This window comes from Arachis hypogaea, chromosome 2, assembly GCF_003086295.3.
Source record: "Arachis hypogaea cultivar Tifrunner chromosome 2, arahy.Tifrunner.gnm2.J5K5, whole genome shotgun sequence".
Classification (NCBI taxonomy): Eukaryota; Viridiplantae; Streptophyta; class Magnoliopsida; order Fabales; family Fabaceae; genus Arachis; species Arachis hypogaea.
The window spans coordinates 83281522-83298163 of record NC_092037.1 but is presented as its reverse complement, the minus strand read 5'-3'; positions in this window follow the sequence as shown (position 1 = coordinate 83298163).

Genomic DNA, 16642 nt, shown 5'->3' with positions numbered 1-16642 from the left:
AAACAAATATAAACAAGATCCAATGATCTTCGCCATCTCTCAGATGAATCACATCTCATTGCTGAGCACCTGGACGTTCATCTGAAAAATAAGAGGTATATACGGAATGAGAATTCCCAACCCATGGATTTCCAGTACGATAAAAAAGCCAAATAAATACAATGCACTATAATAGGAACTTACTAAGCATCTTAAGCTTCCTTTCATCAATTATTTACCCTACGTCATCACTAATCCATGAATTAGGCAACTGTCCTAAGGGATACTAAGGTTAATTCAATTTCTCATCTTTCCCAACCTTCCAAACTTTCCAACTTCCAATTTAGAACAGAACTAGCCCTCAGTGTCAACCGACACTAATATGAGAGACCTCTCATGTGTTCAAGCATAAGCAAAATAGACAAAATAATACACAATTAAATTCAAGTACAGCATATAGCATATAGACATTTAATTATATATATAAATAGGCAAGTCAAGACAAGAAGGAATTTTACATCTTCAAGGAGAAATTTCCGGAAAGGTATAAGTGTCCGGACACAACTTGCGACGCAGGGTCAACAGAGTTTCCACCACATCCCGGAACAAGCAGAATCACTCTATTGCATCTACCCAGGCAGGTGTATTTGAAACTCAGATCAAATATCATTATCAAAATGTCACATCCTGGAGTAAGTGGAATCACTACACTGCATCTACCTAGGCAATTGCATGTCACCAAATCCCGGAGTAAGCGGAATCACTCTACTGCATCTACTCGGGCAAGTACATTTCAATCTTAATCAATTATCACTATCTCTCAATATCATAATCTTTCTCATTATATCTCAATCATAATAAATCATTTTTACTAGTCATCCTCTTAATCATTCGCTTCATATCTTAATCATAATCATATTCAACATTAATTCCATCGTCAACTCATCCTCAATCTCATTTACAATCTTATCTCAATTTATATTCAATCTTAATTAAACTCATTCATCATCATAATCAATCATTATTTAATTTTATCAATTTTACTAACTCAACTCTTTATATTTGATATCTATCTCTTGCATCTTTAATTTCACCGACTATATACTCTTATCGGGATTTACAGAGGTTTAGAAGGCTAAAAGAATGGTTAAGAACGTTAAAATTAAAGTTTTGAAAATCTAGGAGGTCATGCGTATGCATGAGACATGCATACGCATGAGTGCAAAATTTGGCATACTCACGGACACAGACTACCCTCGCGTACGCGAGAAATTTGGGTAGTGGAGGATGCTCGTGTACGCATGACTTGCGTCGTGTATGCAAGAGTATCATTTTGACAAACTCACGTACGCTATATGCATCACCTTGTCCACGTACGCATGGTTGTAGGCAGAAGCCAATTCCCATGGACGCATGACAATGCTCGCGTACGCATGCCATAGCAAAACTTGAAAAAGCTGATAAGTTATAAAAAACCATTTTTCGGCCCAAATTTCAAACTTTCATATCTTTTTTCACAAGATTTCTTTTTCAACCATTCTTAAACCGTTGGAAAGATTGATAAATGAATTTTCATAAAAATTTATTAGACATAATCACCTCATCAATCTCAACTTAACATAATGACCTCTAACCAATCTAAATTACTCATTTACCATCATTTATACTCAAACCTATGCAATTCACATATTCCAACCCTAAACCATTCAAATTCACAACTCAAATCTCAATTTCAACCTCAAACCATCAATTTCACAATTCACCCACAATCATAACCATTCAATAACTTACCGGACTTACCTTCAAGGCCTCCGGCCCAATTCCACGGCCTCCGGCTCAATATTTTTCAATTCAATACAAATTCATATATGCATAATCATTATCTAATATCAATTCCATTCATATATTCACTATACATAGTAATACATTCAATCAAACCATTCAAACTTATTCCTAGGGACATCTAACCTAGGAAATCTCATCACACCATACAGTAATTAAATGATATTTAAACCGTACCTTTAATGACGGCGATTCACACCCAACACTTGAATTCTCCACCCCAAGGCTCAACCCAAAAGTTTCACAAGTAAATTTAAGTCCTCAAAGTGTACCAAATTCACCCAACAACACTAATATAACCAATTTTACATATACATTAATCTAGGGTCTTATGAGATTTGATAAATCACAAGGATTTGGAGATTCCTTATCTTAACCCATAAAATTTGTTTATGAAACTCATCAATAGCTCATACTAGAGCACTCTTAAATAACCAAAATTACAAGATTTTCTCAAAACTTAAACCAAAACACGACTTAAAAGGAAAAAAAAATCTAGGTAGAGAATTGTGAAATACTCACCACAAATTTATTATTTATTTTTTCCACTCTCGTCGGCTCCTATTTAATTTATTATTTATTTAATTTTTGTTTAATCGAAATTTTACATCCTACCCACTTAATTAGAAATTTTTTTCTCAAAATTTGTTCCACGAAAAGAAAACAAAACTTAGGTTAAATCACCATTAAAAGTTTTCTCAAATTCAAATAAACTCATACCATTTATTCTACCATTTAACGTCAATTTAAATACTTAATCACCTCCCTCATTCTCTTGCATAATTGATAAAATTAACTGAATTTCAAATCTACGCCATACTCCCTTGTCTTACTCTTAAGTTCCTCTAGATATTTCTTAATAGCAAATCAAACATCACGTTTTTCTTTCTATTTATAAAGCCTTCCATACTCCCAACCAAAATCATAACTTAAAATCTCCCAAACTCTTCAAATCCTTACCAAAGTTGACGCAACCTCTTCTAAGTCGAAATTCACCACCCTTCGTGGGTTTCCTTAATGTATCGCAACACAAACTTAGCATTTCAACTCAACATTTTCGAATTTGTCATTGAAAACCAATCGTTACCAATTTCAATCTAAAACAAATCTAACATATTCAGCACACACTTATCACCCAATTCATTTACTCACCTATAATCATTTTCATAACATATTCAGAATCAATCTAATCTTACAGCCACAATCAAACTTAATTACCTGAAAATCATCAGTTATATTAACCGACTAAACCCTTCGAGTATTCAAGCCTAAAATATTTTTAATCACCTTCTACTATTCCTCATTACCATTTCCCTATGTTAACGCTCCTGATGAGCGGATAATTTATACGCTTTTTGGCATTGTTTTCATATAGTTTTTAGTAAGTTTGAGCTACTTTTAGGGATGTTTTCACTAGTTTTTATGTTAAATTCACATTTCTGGACTTTACTATGAGTTTGTGTGTTTTTCTGTGATTTCAGGTAAATTCTGGCTGAAATTGAGGGATTTGAGCAAACTCTGAAGAAGGCTGACAAAAGGACTGCTGATGCTGTTGGAATCTGACCTCCCTGCACTCGAAATGGATTTTCTGGAGCTACAGAACTCCAATTGGCGCGCTCTCAACGGCGTTGTAAAGTAGACATCCAGGGCTTTCCAGCAATATATAATAGTCCATACTTTATTCGAAGAAAGACGACGTAACTTGGCGTTGAACGCCAAGTACACGCTGCTGTCTGGAGTTAAACGCCAGAAAAACGTCATGATCCGGAGTTGAACGCCCAAAACACGTCATAACCTGGAGTTTGACGCCAAGAAATGCCTCTACTCGTGGATTGATCAAGCTCAGCCCAAGCATACACCAAGTGGGCCCCGGAAGTGGATTTATGCATCAAATACTTACTCATGTAAACCCTAGTAGCTAGTCTAGTATATATAGGACATTTATCTATTGTATTAGACATCTTTGGTCTCAGTTTTGTTTTATTCTTCATCTTAGGAGATCATTGATCACGTTAGGGAGGCTGTCCATTCGGCCATGCCTGAACCTCTTTTACTTATGTATTTTCAACGGTGGAGTTTCTGCACACCATAGATTAAGGGTGTGGAGCTCTGCTGTACCTCAAGTATTAATGCAATTCTATTATCTTTTATTCAAATCTCTCTTATTCTTATTCCAAGATATTCATTCGTACCCAAGAACATGATGAATGTTATGAGTCAAATTACCCTCATTATCATTCTCACTTATGAACGCGCGTGATTGACAACCACTTCCGTTCTACATGAAACAGAGCTTGAACGCGTATCTCTTAGATTCCCCAACAGAATCTTCGTGGTATAAGCTAGATGGATGGCGGCATTTATGAGGATCCGGAAAGTCTCACCTTGTCTGTGGTATTCCGAGTAGGATCCTGGGAATCCGGAAAGTCTAACCTTGTCTGTGGTATTCCGAGTAGGATTCCGGTAATGAATGACTGTGACGTGCTTCAAACTTGTAACCTGCTGGGCGTTAGTGACAGACGCAAAAGAGGAATTCTATTCCAGTAGGAGCGGGAACCAACCGGTGATTAGCCGTACTGTGACAGAGTGCGTGAGCATTAGTTTTCACTGCGAGGATGGGATGTAGCCATCAGCCATGGGTGATGCCTCCAGACGATTAGCCGTGCGACTGACAACCACATAGGATCATTTTCCCGAGAGGATGAAAGTAGCCACAGTTGATGGTGAACCCCTATACAAAGCTTGCCATGGAAAGGAGTAAGAAGGACTGAGTAGAAGCAGTAGGAGAGCAGGCGTCCTTGAGCTCTACAGCATCTCCATCCGCTTATCTGAAATTCCCACTAATGAATCTGCATAAGTATTCTATCCCTTTTATTATTGCTTTTTATTTATTATTTATTCCAATAATCACAATTCCCCTTTTTTCTGCCTAACTGAGATTTGCAAGGTGACCATAGCTTGCTTCATACCAACAATCTCTGTGGGATCGACCCTTACTCACGTAAGGTTTATTACTTGGACGACCCAGTACACTTGCTGGTTAGTTGAACGGAGTTGTGTCCACTCGTGCCAATTTCTAAAATCCAATTACAATGAATATGATCACAATTTCGTCCACCAAGTTTTTGACGCCGTTGTCGGGGATTGTTCGAGTATGGACAACTGACGGTTCATCTTGTTGCTCAGATTAGGTAATTTTCTTTTCAAAAATATTTTTTTAAAATTTTTCTTTTATTTTTCGTTTTTCTAAACTTTATTTTCGAAAAAAATTAATAAAAATACAAAAAAAATTAGAAAATCATAAAAATCAAAAATATTTTGTGTTTCTTGTTTGAGTCTTGTGTTAATTTTTAAGTTTGGTGTCAATTGCATGCTTTTAAAAATTTTTCTTGCATTTTTCTAAAATCCATGCATTCATAGTGTTCTTCATGATCTTCAAGTTGTTCTTGACAAGTCTTCTTGTTTGATCTTGATGATTTCTTGTTTTGTGTCTTTTGTTGTTTTTCATGTGCATTTTTGCATTCATATTTTCCATGCATTAAAGATTTCTAAGTTTGGTGTCTTGCATGTTTTCTTTGCATTAAAAATTTTTCAAAATTATGTTCTTGATGTTCATCATGATCTTCAAAGTGTTCTTGGTGTTCATCTTGACATTCATAGCATTCTTGCATGCATTCATTGTTTTGATCTAAAAATTTCATGCATTGAATATTTTTGTTGTTTTTCTCTTTCATAATTAAAAATTCAAAAAAATCAAAAAATATCTTTTCCTTATTTTCCTCCAAATTTTTGAAATTTTGGGTTGACTTGGTCAAAAATTTTTAAAATTAGTTGTTTCTTACAAGTCAAGTCAAAATTTCAATTTTAAAAATCTTATCTTTTCAAAATCTTTTTCAAAAATCATATCTTTTTCATTTTTTTTATAAATTTCGAAAATTTCAAAAATCTTTTTCAAAATATTTTCAAAATCTTTTTCTTATCTTTTTATCAAATTTTCGAAAATTAGCTAACAATTAATGTGATTGGTTCAAAAATTTGAAGTTTGTTACTTTCTTGTTAAGAAAGGTTCAATCTTTAAATTCTAGAATCTTATCTTGTAGTTTCTTGTTAGTTAAGTCTTCTTAAAATTAAATCTTTTTCAAAATATCTTTTTATTAAAATTTTTATCTTATCTTTTTATCTTTTATCTTATCTTTTTCAAAAAATTTTTATCTTTTTCAAAATTTGATTTCAAAATATCTTATCTAACTTCTTATCTTCTTATCTTTTTCAAATTTGATTTCAAATCTTTTTCAATCAACTAACTAACTTTTTGTTTGTTTCTTATCTTTTTCAAAACCACCTAACTACTTTTCCCTCTCTAATTTTCGAAAATTCTCCCTCTCTTTTTCAAAAATTCTTTTTGTTTTAATTTTTAATTTTAATCTTATCTTATCTTTAATTTTCGAAAATTACTAACCCCTTTTTCAAAATTATTTTCGAACTTTCTCTTCACCTCTCTTCTTCTATTTAATTATTTAATTACTAACACTTCTCTTCACCTTTCTTCATCCAAAAATCCGAATCCTTCCCTCTTCTTCCTTATACCCCTATCTTCTTCTACTAACATAAAGGAATCTCTATACTGTGACATAGAGGATTCCTCTTTCTTTTCTTGTTTTCTTCTCTTTCATATGAGCAGGAACAGGGAAAAGGGCACTCTTGTTGAAGTTGATCCAGAACCTGAAAGGACTCTGAAGAGAAAATTAAGAGAAGCTAAATTACAACAATCCAGAAACAACCTTTCAGAAATTTTCGAACAAGAGAAGGACATGGCAGCCGAAAATAATAATAATAATAATGCAAGGAGAATGCTTGGTGACTTCACAAAGCCAACATCCAAGTTTGATGGAAGAAGCATCTCCATTCCTGCCATTGGAGCCAATAACTTTGAGCTTAAGCCTCAACTAGTTGCATTAATGCAACAAAACTGCAAGTTTTATGGACTTCCATCTGAAGATCCTTATCAGTTCTTAACTGAGTTCTTACAGATCTGTGAGACTGTAAAGACGAATGGAGTTGATCCTGAAGTCTACAGACTCATGCTTTTCCCTTTTGCTGTAAGAGACAGAGCTAGAGTATGGTTGGATTCACAACCTAAGGATAGCCTGGACTCCTGGGATAAGCTGGTCACTGCCTTCTTGGATAAATTCTTTCCTCCTCAAAAGCTGAGCAAGCTGAGAGTGGATGTTCAAACCTTCAAACAAAAAGATGGTGAATCCCTCTATGAAGCTTGGGAAAGATACAAGCAGCTGACCAAAAGATGTCCATCTGACATGTTTTCAGAATGGACCATATTAGATATATTCTATTATGGTCTCTCTGAATTTTCGAAAATGTCACTGGACCATTCTGCAGGTGGATCTATTCACCTGAAGAAAACGCCTGAAGAGGCTCAAGAGCTCATTGACATGGTTGCAAACAACCAGTTCATGTACACCTCTGAGAGAAATTCTGTGAATAATGGGGTACCTCAGAAGAAAGGAGTTCTTGAAATTGATGCTCTGAATGCCATATTGGCTCAGAACAAAATGTTGACTCAACAGGTCAACATTATCTCTCAAAATCTGAATGGATTGCAACATGCATCCAACAGCACTAGAGAGGTAGCTTCTGAAGAAGCTTATGATCCTGAAAACCCTGCCATGGCAGAGGTTAATTACATGGGTGAACCTTATGGAAACACCTATGACCCATCATGGAGAAATCATCCAAATTTCTCCTGGAAGGATCAACAAAAGCCTCAACAAGGCTTTAACAATGGTGGACGCAATAGGCTAGGCAATAGCAAGCCATATCCATCATCTTCTCAGCAACAGACAGAGAATTCTGAACAAAACACCTCTAATTTAGCCAATATAGTCTCTGATCTGTCAAAGGCCACTTTCAGTTTCATGAATGAAACCAGATCTTCCATTAGAAATTTGGAGGCACAAGTGGGCCAGCTGAGTAAGAAAGTTATTGAAACTCCTCCCAGTACTCTCCCAAGTAATACAGAAGAAAATCCAAAAGGAGAGTGCAAGGCCATTGATTTAATCAAAGTGGCCGAATGCATAGGGGAGGAGGAGGACGAAAATCCTAGTGAGGAAGACCTCCTGGGATGTCCTTCAAGCAAGAAGGAGTTTCCTATTCAGGATCCTGAAGAATCTGAGGCTCATACAGAGACCATAGAGATTCCATTAAATCTCCTTCTGCCATTCATGAGCTCTGAAGAATATTCATCCTCTGAAGAGGATGAAGATGTGACTGGAGAGCAAGTTGCTCAATACTTAGGAGCTATCATGAAGCTGAATGCCAAGTTATTTGGTAATGAGACTTGGGAAAGTGAACCTCCCTTGCTCATTAGTGAACTAGATACTTGGATTCAGAAAACTCTACCTCAAAAGAAGCAAGATCCTGGCAAGTTCTTAATACCTTGTACCATTGGCACCATGAACTTTTTCAAAGCTCTATGTGATCTAGGGTCAGGGATAAATCTGATGCCACTCTCTGTAATGGAGAAGTTAGGGATCATTGAGGTACAACCTGCCTTGTTCTCATTACAACTGGCAGACAAGTCAGTGAGACAAGCTTATGGAATAGTAGAGGACGTGTTAGTAAAGGTTGAAGGCCTTTACATCCCTGCTGATTTCATAATCCTAGACACTAGGAAGGAAGATGATGAATGCATCATCCTAGGAAGACCTTTCCTAGCCACAGCAGAAGCTGTGATAGATGTCAACAGAGGTGAGTTAGTCCTTCAATTGAATGGGGACTACCTTGTGTTTAAGGCACAGGGCCATCCCTCTGTGACAAAAGAGAGTAAGCATGAAGAGCTTCTCTCAGTTCAGAGTCAAGAAGAGCCCACACAGTCAAACTCTAAGTTTGGTGTTGTGAGGCCACAACCAAACTCTAAGTTTAGTGTTCAAACTCCATACTCAAACTCTAAGTTTGGTGTTGGGACCACACACTAACATTGACCTGATCATCTTGTGGCTCCATGAGAGCCACTGTCAAGCTATTGACATTAAAGAAGCGCTTGTTGGGAGGCAACCCAATTTTATTTATCTAATTTTATTTTGTTTCTTTGTTATTTTTGTGTTTAATTAGGTACATGATCATGAGGAGTCACGAAAAAATCAAAAAAATTAAAAACAGAGTCAAAAACAGAAGAAAAAAATTTTTCACCCTGGAGGACGCACGGGCTGGCGTTCAACGCCCAGAAGGTGCATCTGGCCGGCGTTTAACGCCAGAACAGAGCACCACTCTGGCGCTGAACGCCCAAAACAAGCAACAACCTGGCGTTAAACGCCAGGATGGTGCACAGAGAGGACAAACTGGCGCTGAACGCCAGGAACAAGCATGAAACTGGCGTTCAACGCCAGAAACATGCATCACATGGGCGTTGAACGCCCAGAACATGCACCAATGGGCGTTTGAACGCCAGAATGATGCATGAAGGCATTTTTCATGCCTATATGGTGAAGGAATGGTATTTCTTTTCACCTCAGGATCTGTGGACCCCACAGGATCCCCACCTCAGGATCTGTGGACCCCACAGGATCCCCACCTACCATATTCCCACCTTCCCTCCTAATCCTATTTTTGTGATTTGAATTCCCCATGTCACAATTCCCAATCCTCTTCATCAATCACCCCATTCACCATTCACATCAACCTCCTCTTTCCCACCCAACCCCACCCATATAGCCGAATCCATCTCCCTTCACTCACCTCCATTTTCTTCTTCTTCTTCTTCCTCTCTTCTTTCTTTTCTTGCTCGAGGGCGAGCAATATTTTAAGTTTGGTGTGGTAAAAGCATAGCTTTTTTGCTTCTCCATTACCATTAATGGCACCTAAGGCCAGAGAAACCTCAAAGGGAAGACAAAAGCTTCCACCTCCGAGTCATGGGAGATGGAAAGACTAATATAAGCCGTCATAGCTCAGTGGTAGAACATGTGGCTGCAAATCAAGAGATCCCTGAGATACCTCAGGGGATAAGTTGTCCTCCACACAAATATTAGAAGCAATTAAGGGTGGAACACCATGAGCACTCCATCATTCTCCAAGAAATAAGAGAAGATCAAAGAGCAATGAGGGAGGAGCAACAAAGGCAAGGAAGGGACATAGAAGAGTTGAAGAACATCATTGGTCCTTCAAGAAGAAGACGCCACTAGAGGTGGATTCATTCCTTGTTCTTTATTTCTTTCTGTTTTCGGTTTTTAAGTATTATGTTTATCTATGTTTTGTGTCTCTACTTCATGATCATTAGTGTGTAACCATGCCTTAAAGCTATGAATAAAATCCATTAGTCTTTCACCTCTCTTAATTGAAAAATGTTTTAATTCAAAAGAACAAGAAGTACATAATTTTCGAAATTATTAGTGAATTTAATTTAATTATATTGATGTGGTGGCAATACTTTTTGTTTTCTGAATGAATGCTTGAACAGTGCATATTTTTGATCTTGTTGTTTATGAGTGTTAAAATTGTTGGCTCCTGAAAGAATGATGAACAAAGAGAAATGTTATTGATGATCTGAAAAACATCATGAGATTGATTCTTGAAGCAAGAAAAAGCAGTGAAAAAAAAAGTGGCGAAAATTTTAAAGCAAGGATCCAAGGCTTTGAGCATTAATGGATAGGAGGGCCCAAGGAAATTAAATCCAGGCCTAAGCGGCTAAATCAAGCTGTCCCTAACCATGTGCTTGTGTCATGAAGGTCCAAGTGAAAAGCTTGAGACTGAATGGTTAAAGTCGTGATCCAAAGCAAAAGAGTGTGCTTAAGAGCTCTGGACACCACTAACTGGGGACTTTAGCAAAGCTGAGTCACAATCTGAAAAGGTTCACCCAGTTATGTGTCTGTGGCATTTGTGTATCCGGTGGTAATACTGGAAGACAAAGTGCTTAGGGCCACAGCCAAGACTCATAAGTAGCTGTGTTCAAGAATCAACATGCTTAACTAGGGAAGTCAATAACACTATCCAAAATTCTAAGTTCCTAGAGATGCCAATCACTCTAAACTTCAAAGGAAAAAGTGAGATGCCAAAACTGTTCAGAAGCAAAAAGCTACAAGTCCCGCTCATCTAATTAAATTAATATTCATTGATATTCTGGAATTTATAGTATATTCTCTTCTTTTATCCTATTTGATTTACAGTTGCTTGGGGACAAGCAACAATTTAAGTTTGGTGTTGTGATGAGCGGATAATTTATACGCTTTTTGGCATTGTTTTCATATAGTTTTTAGTAAGTTTGAGCTACTTTTAGGGATGTTTTCACTAGTTTTTATGTTAAATTCACATTTCTGGACTTTACTATGAGTTTGTGTGTTTTTCTGTGATTTCAGGTAAATTCTGGCTGAAATTGAGGGATTTGAGCAAACTCTGAAGAAGGCTGACAAAAGGACTGCTGATGCTGTTGGAATCTGACCTCCCTGCACTCGAAATGGATTTTCTGGAGCTACAGAACTCCAATTGGCGCGCTCTCAACGGCGTTGGAAAGTAGACATCCAGGGCTTTCCAGCAATATATAATAGTCCATACTTTATTCGAAGAAAGACGACGTAACTTGGCGTTGAACGCAAAGTATACGCTGCTGTCTGGAGTTAAACGCCAGAAAAACGTCATGATCCGGAGTTGAACGCCCAAAACACGTCATAACCTGAAGTTTGACGCCAAGAAATGCCTCTACTCGTGGATTGATCAAGCTCAGCCCAAGCATACACCAAGTGGGCCCCGGAAGTGGATTTATGCATCAAATACTTACTCATGTAAACCCTAGTAGCTAGTCTAGTATATATAGGACATTTATCTATTGTATTAGACATCTTTGGTCTCAGTTTTGTTTTATTCTTCATCTTAGGAGATCATTGATCACGTTAGGGAGGCTGGCCATTTGGCCATGCCTGAACCTCTTTTACTTATGTATTTTCAACGGTGGAGTTTCTGCACACCATAGATTAAGGGTGTGGAGCTCTGCTGTACCTCAAGTATTAATGCAATTCTATTATCTTTTATTCAAATCTCTCTTATTCTTATTCCAATATATTCATTCGTACCCAAGAACATGATGAATGTTATGAGTCAAATTACCCTCATTATCATTCTCACTTATGAACGCGCGTGATTGACAACCACTTCCGTTCTACATGAAACAGAGCTTGAACGCGTATCTCTTAGATTCCCCAACAGAATCTTCGTGGTATAAGCTAGATGGATGGCGGCATTTATGAGGATCCGGAAAGTCTCACCTTGTCTGTGGTATTCCGAGTAGGATCCTGGGAATCCGGAAAGTCTAACCTTGTCTGTGGTATTCCGAGTAGGATTCCGGTAATGAATGACTGTGACGTGCTTCAAACTTGTAACCTGCTGGGCGTTAGTGACAGACGCAAAAGAGGGATTCTATTCCAGTAGGAGCGGGAACCAACCGGTGATTAGCCGTACTGTGACAGAGTGCGTGAGCATTAGTTTTCACTGCGAGGATGGGATGTAGCCATCAGCCATGGGTGATGCCTCCAGACGATTAGCCGTGCGACTGACAACCGCATAGGATCATTTTCCCGAGAGGATGAAAGTAGCCACAGTTGATGGTGAACCCCTATACAAAGCTTGCCATGGAAAGGAGTAAGAAGGACTGAGTAGAAGCAGTAGGAGAGCAGGCGTCCTTGAGCTCTACAGCATCTCCATCCGCTTATCTGAAATTCCCACTAATGAATCTGCATAAGTATTCTATCCCTTTTATTATTGCTTTTTATTTATTATTTATTCCAATAATCACAATTCCCCTTTTTTCTGCCTAACTGAGATTTGCAAGGTGACCATAGCTTGCTTCATACCAACAATCTCTGTGGGATCGACCCTTACTCACGTAAGGTTTATTACTTGGACGACCCAGTACACTTGCTGGTTAGTTGAACGGAGTTGTGTCCACTCGTGCCAATTTCTAAAATCCAATTACAATGAATATGATCACAATTTCGTCCACCAAGTTTTTGGCGCCGTTGCCGGGGATTGTTCGAGTATGGACAACTGACGGTTCATCTTGTTGCTCAGATTAGGTAATTTTCTTTTCAAAAATATTTTTTTAAAATTTTTCTTTTATTTTTCGTTTTTCTAAACTTTATTTTCGAAAAAATTAATAAAAATACAAAAAATTAGAAAATCATAAAAATCAAAAATATTTTGTGTTTCTTGTTTGAGTCTTGTGTTAATTTTTAAGTTTGGTGTCAATTGCATGCTTTTAAAAATTTTTCTTGCATTTTTCTAAAATCCATGCATTCATAGTGTTCTTCATGATCTTCAAGTTGTTCTTGACAAGTCTTCTTGTTTGATCTTGATGATTTCTTGTTTTGTGTCTTTTGTTGTTTTTCATGTGCATTTTTGCATTCATATTTTCCATGCATTAAAGATTTCTAAGTTTGGTGTCTTGCATGTTTTCTTTGCATTAAAAATTTTTCAAAATTATGTTCTTGATGTTCATCATGATCTTCAAAGTGTTCTTGGTGTTCATCTTGACATTCATAGCATTCTTGCATGCATTCATTGTTTTGATCTAAAAATTTCATGCATTGAATATTTTTGTTGTTTTTCTCTTTCATAATTAAAAATTCAAAAAAATCAAAAAATATCTTTTCCTTATTTTCCTCCAAATTTTTGAAATTTTGGGTTGACTTGGTCAAAAATTTTTAAAATTAGTTGTTTCTTACAAGTCAAGTCAAAATTTCAATTTTAAAAATCTTATCTTTTCAAAATCTTTTTCAAAAATCATATCTTTTTCATTTTTTTTATAAATTTCGAAAATTTCAAAAATCTTTTTCAAAATATTTTCAAAATCTTTTTCTTATCTTTTTATCAAATTTTCGAAAATTAGCTAACAATTAATGTGATTGGTTCAAAAATTTGAAGTTTGTTACTTTCTTGTTAAGAAAGGTTCAATCTTTAAATTCTAGAATCTTATCTTGTAGTTTCTTGTTAGTTAAGTCTTCTTAAAATTAAATCTTTTTCAAAATATCTTTTTATTAAAATTTTTATCTTATCTTTTTATCTTTTATCTTATCTTTTTCAAAAAATTTTTATCTTTTTCAAAATTTGATTTCAAAATATCTTATCTAACTTCTTATCTTCTTATCTTTTCAAATTTGATTTCAAATCTTTTTCAATCAACTAACTAACTTTTTGTTTGTTTCTTATCTTTTTCAAAACCACCTAACTACTTTTCCCTCTCTAATTTTCGAAAATTCTCCCTCTCTTTTTCAAAAATTCTTTTTGTTTTAATTTTTAATTTTAATCTTATCTTATCTTTAATTTTCGAAAATTACTAACCCCTTTTTCAAAATTATTTTCGAACTTTCTCTTCACCTCTCTTCTTCTATTTAATTATTTAATTACTAACACTTCTCTTCACCTTTCTTCATCCAAAAATCCGAATCCTTCCCTCTTCTTCCTTATACCCCTATCTTCTTCTACTAACATAAAGGAATCTCTATACTGTGACATAGAGGATTCCTCTTTCTTTTCTTGTTTTCTTCTCTTTCATATGAGCAGGAACAGGGAAAAGGGCACTCTTGTTGAAGTTGATCCAGAACCTGAAAGGACTCTGAAGAGAAAATTAAGAGAAGCTAAATTACAACAATCCAGAAACAACCTTTCAGAAATTTTCGAACAAGAGAAGGACATGGCAGCCGAAAATAATAATAATAATAATGCAAGGAGAATGCTTGGTGACTTCACAAAGCCAACATCCAAGTTTGATGGAAGAAGCATCTCCATTCCTGCCATTGGAGCCAATAACTTTGAGCTTAAGCCTCAACTAGTTGCATTAATGCAACAAAACTGCAAGTTTTATGGACTTCCATCTGAAGATCCTTATCAGTTCTTAACTGAGTTCTTACAGATCTGTGAGACTGTAAAGACGAATGGAGTTGATCCTGAAGTCTACAGACTCATGCTTTTCCCTTTTGCTGTAAGAGACAGAGCTAGAGTATGGTTGGATTCACAACCTAAGGATAGCCTGGACTCCTGGGATAAGCTGGTCACTGCCTTCTTGGATAAATTCTTTCCTCCTCAAAAGCTGAGCAAGCTGAGAGTGGATGTTCAAACCTTCAAACAAAAAGATGGTGAATCCCTCTATGAAGCTTGGGAAAGATACAAGCAGCTGACCAAAAGATGTCCATCTGACATGTTTTCAGAATGGACCATATTAGATATATTCTATTATGGTCTCTCTGAATTTTCGAAAATGTCACTGGACCATTCTGCAGGTGGATCTATTCACCTGAAGAAAACGCCTGAAGAGGCTCAAGAGCTCATTGACATGGTTGCAAACAACCAGTTCATGTACACCTCTGAGAGAAATTCTGTGAATAATGGGGTACCTCAGAAGAAAGGAGTTCTTGAAATTGATGCTCTGAATGCCATATTGGCTCAGAACAAAATGTTGACTCAACAGGTCAACATTATCTCTCAAAATCTGAATGGATTGCAACATGCATCCAACAGCACTAGAGAGGTAGCTTCTGAAGAAGCTTATGATCCTGAAAACCCTGCCATGGCAGAGGTTAATTACATGGGTGAACCTTATGGAAACACCTATGACCCATCATGGAGAAATCATCCAAATTTCTCCTGGAAGGATCAACAAAAGCCTCAACAAGGCTTTAACAATGGTGGACGCAATAGGCTAGGCAATAGCAAGCCATATCCATCATCTTCTCAGCAACAGACAGAGAATTCTGAACAAAACACCTCTAATTTAGCCAATATAGTCTCTGATCTGTCAAAGGCCACTTTCAGTTTCATGAATGAAACCAGATCTTCCATTAGAAATTTGGAGGCACAAGTGGGCCAGCTGAGTAAGAAAGTTATTGAAACTCCTCCCAGTACTCTCCCAAGTAATACAGAAGAAAATCCAAAAGGAGAGTGCAAGGCCATTGATTTAATCAAAGTGGCCGAATGCATAGGGAGGAGGAGGATGAAAATCCTAGTGAGGAAGACCTCCTGGGATGTCCTTCAAGCAAGAAGGAGTTTCCTATTCAGGATCCTGAAGAATCTGAGGCTCATACAGAGACCATAGAGATTCCATTAAATTTCCTTCTACCATTCATGAGCTCTGAAGAATATTCATCCTCTGAAGAGGATGAAGATGTGACTGGAGAGCAAGTTGCTCAATACTTAGGAGCTATCATGAAGCTGAATGCCAAGTTATTTGGTAATGAGACTTGGGAAAGTGAACCTCCCTTGCTCATTAGTGAACTAGATACTTGGATTCAGAAAACTCTACCTCAAAAGAAGCAAGATCCTGGCAAGTTCTTAATACCTTGTACCATTGGCACCATGAACTTTTTCAAAGCTCTATGTGATCTAGGGTCAGGGATAAATCTGATGCCACTCTCTGTAATGGAGAAGTTAGGGATCATTGAGGTACAACCTGCCTTGTTCTCATTACAACTGGCAGACAAGTCAGTGAGACAAGCTTATGGAATAGTAGAGGACGTGTTAGTAAAGGTTGAAGGCCTTTACATCCCTGCTGATTTCATAATCCTAGACACTAGGAAGGAAGATGATGAATGCATCATCCTAGGAAGACCTTTCCTAGCCACAGCAGAAGCTGTGATAGATGTCAACAGAGGTGAGTTAGTCCTTCAATTGAATGGGGACTACCTTGTGTTTAAGCACAGGCCATCCCTCTGTGACAAAAGAGAGTAAGCATGAAGAGCTTCTCTCAGTTCAGAGTCAAGAAGAGCCCACACAGTCAAACTCTAAGTTGGTGTTGTGAGGCCACAACCAAACTCTAAGTTTGGTGTTC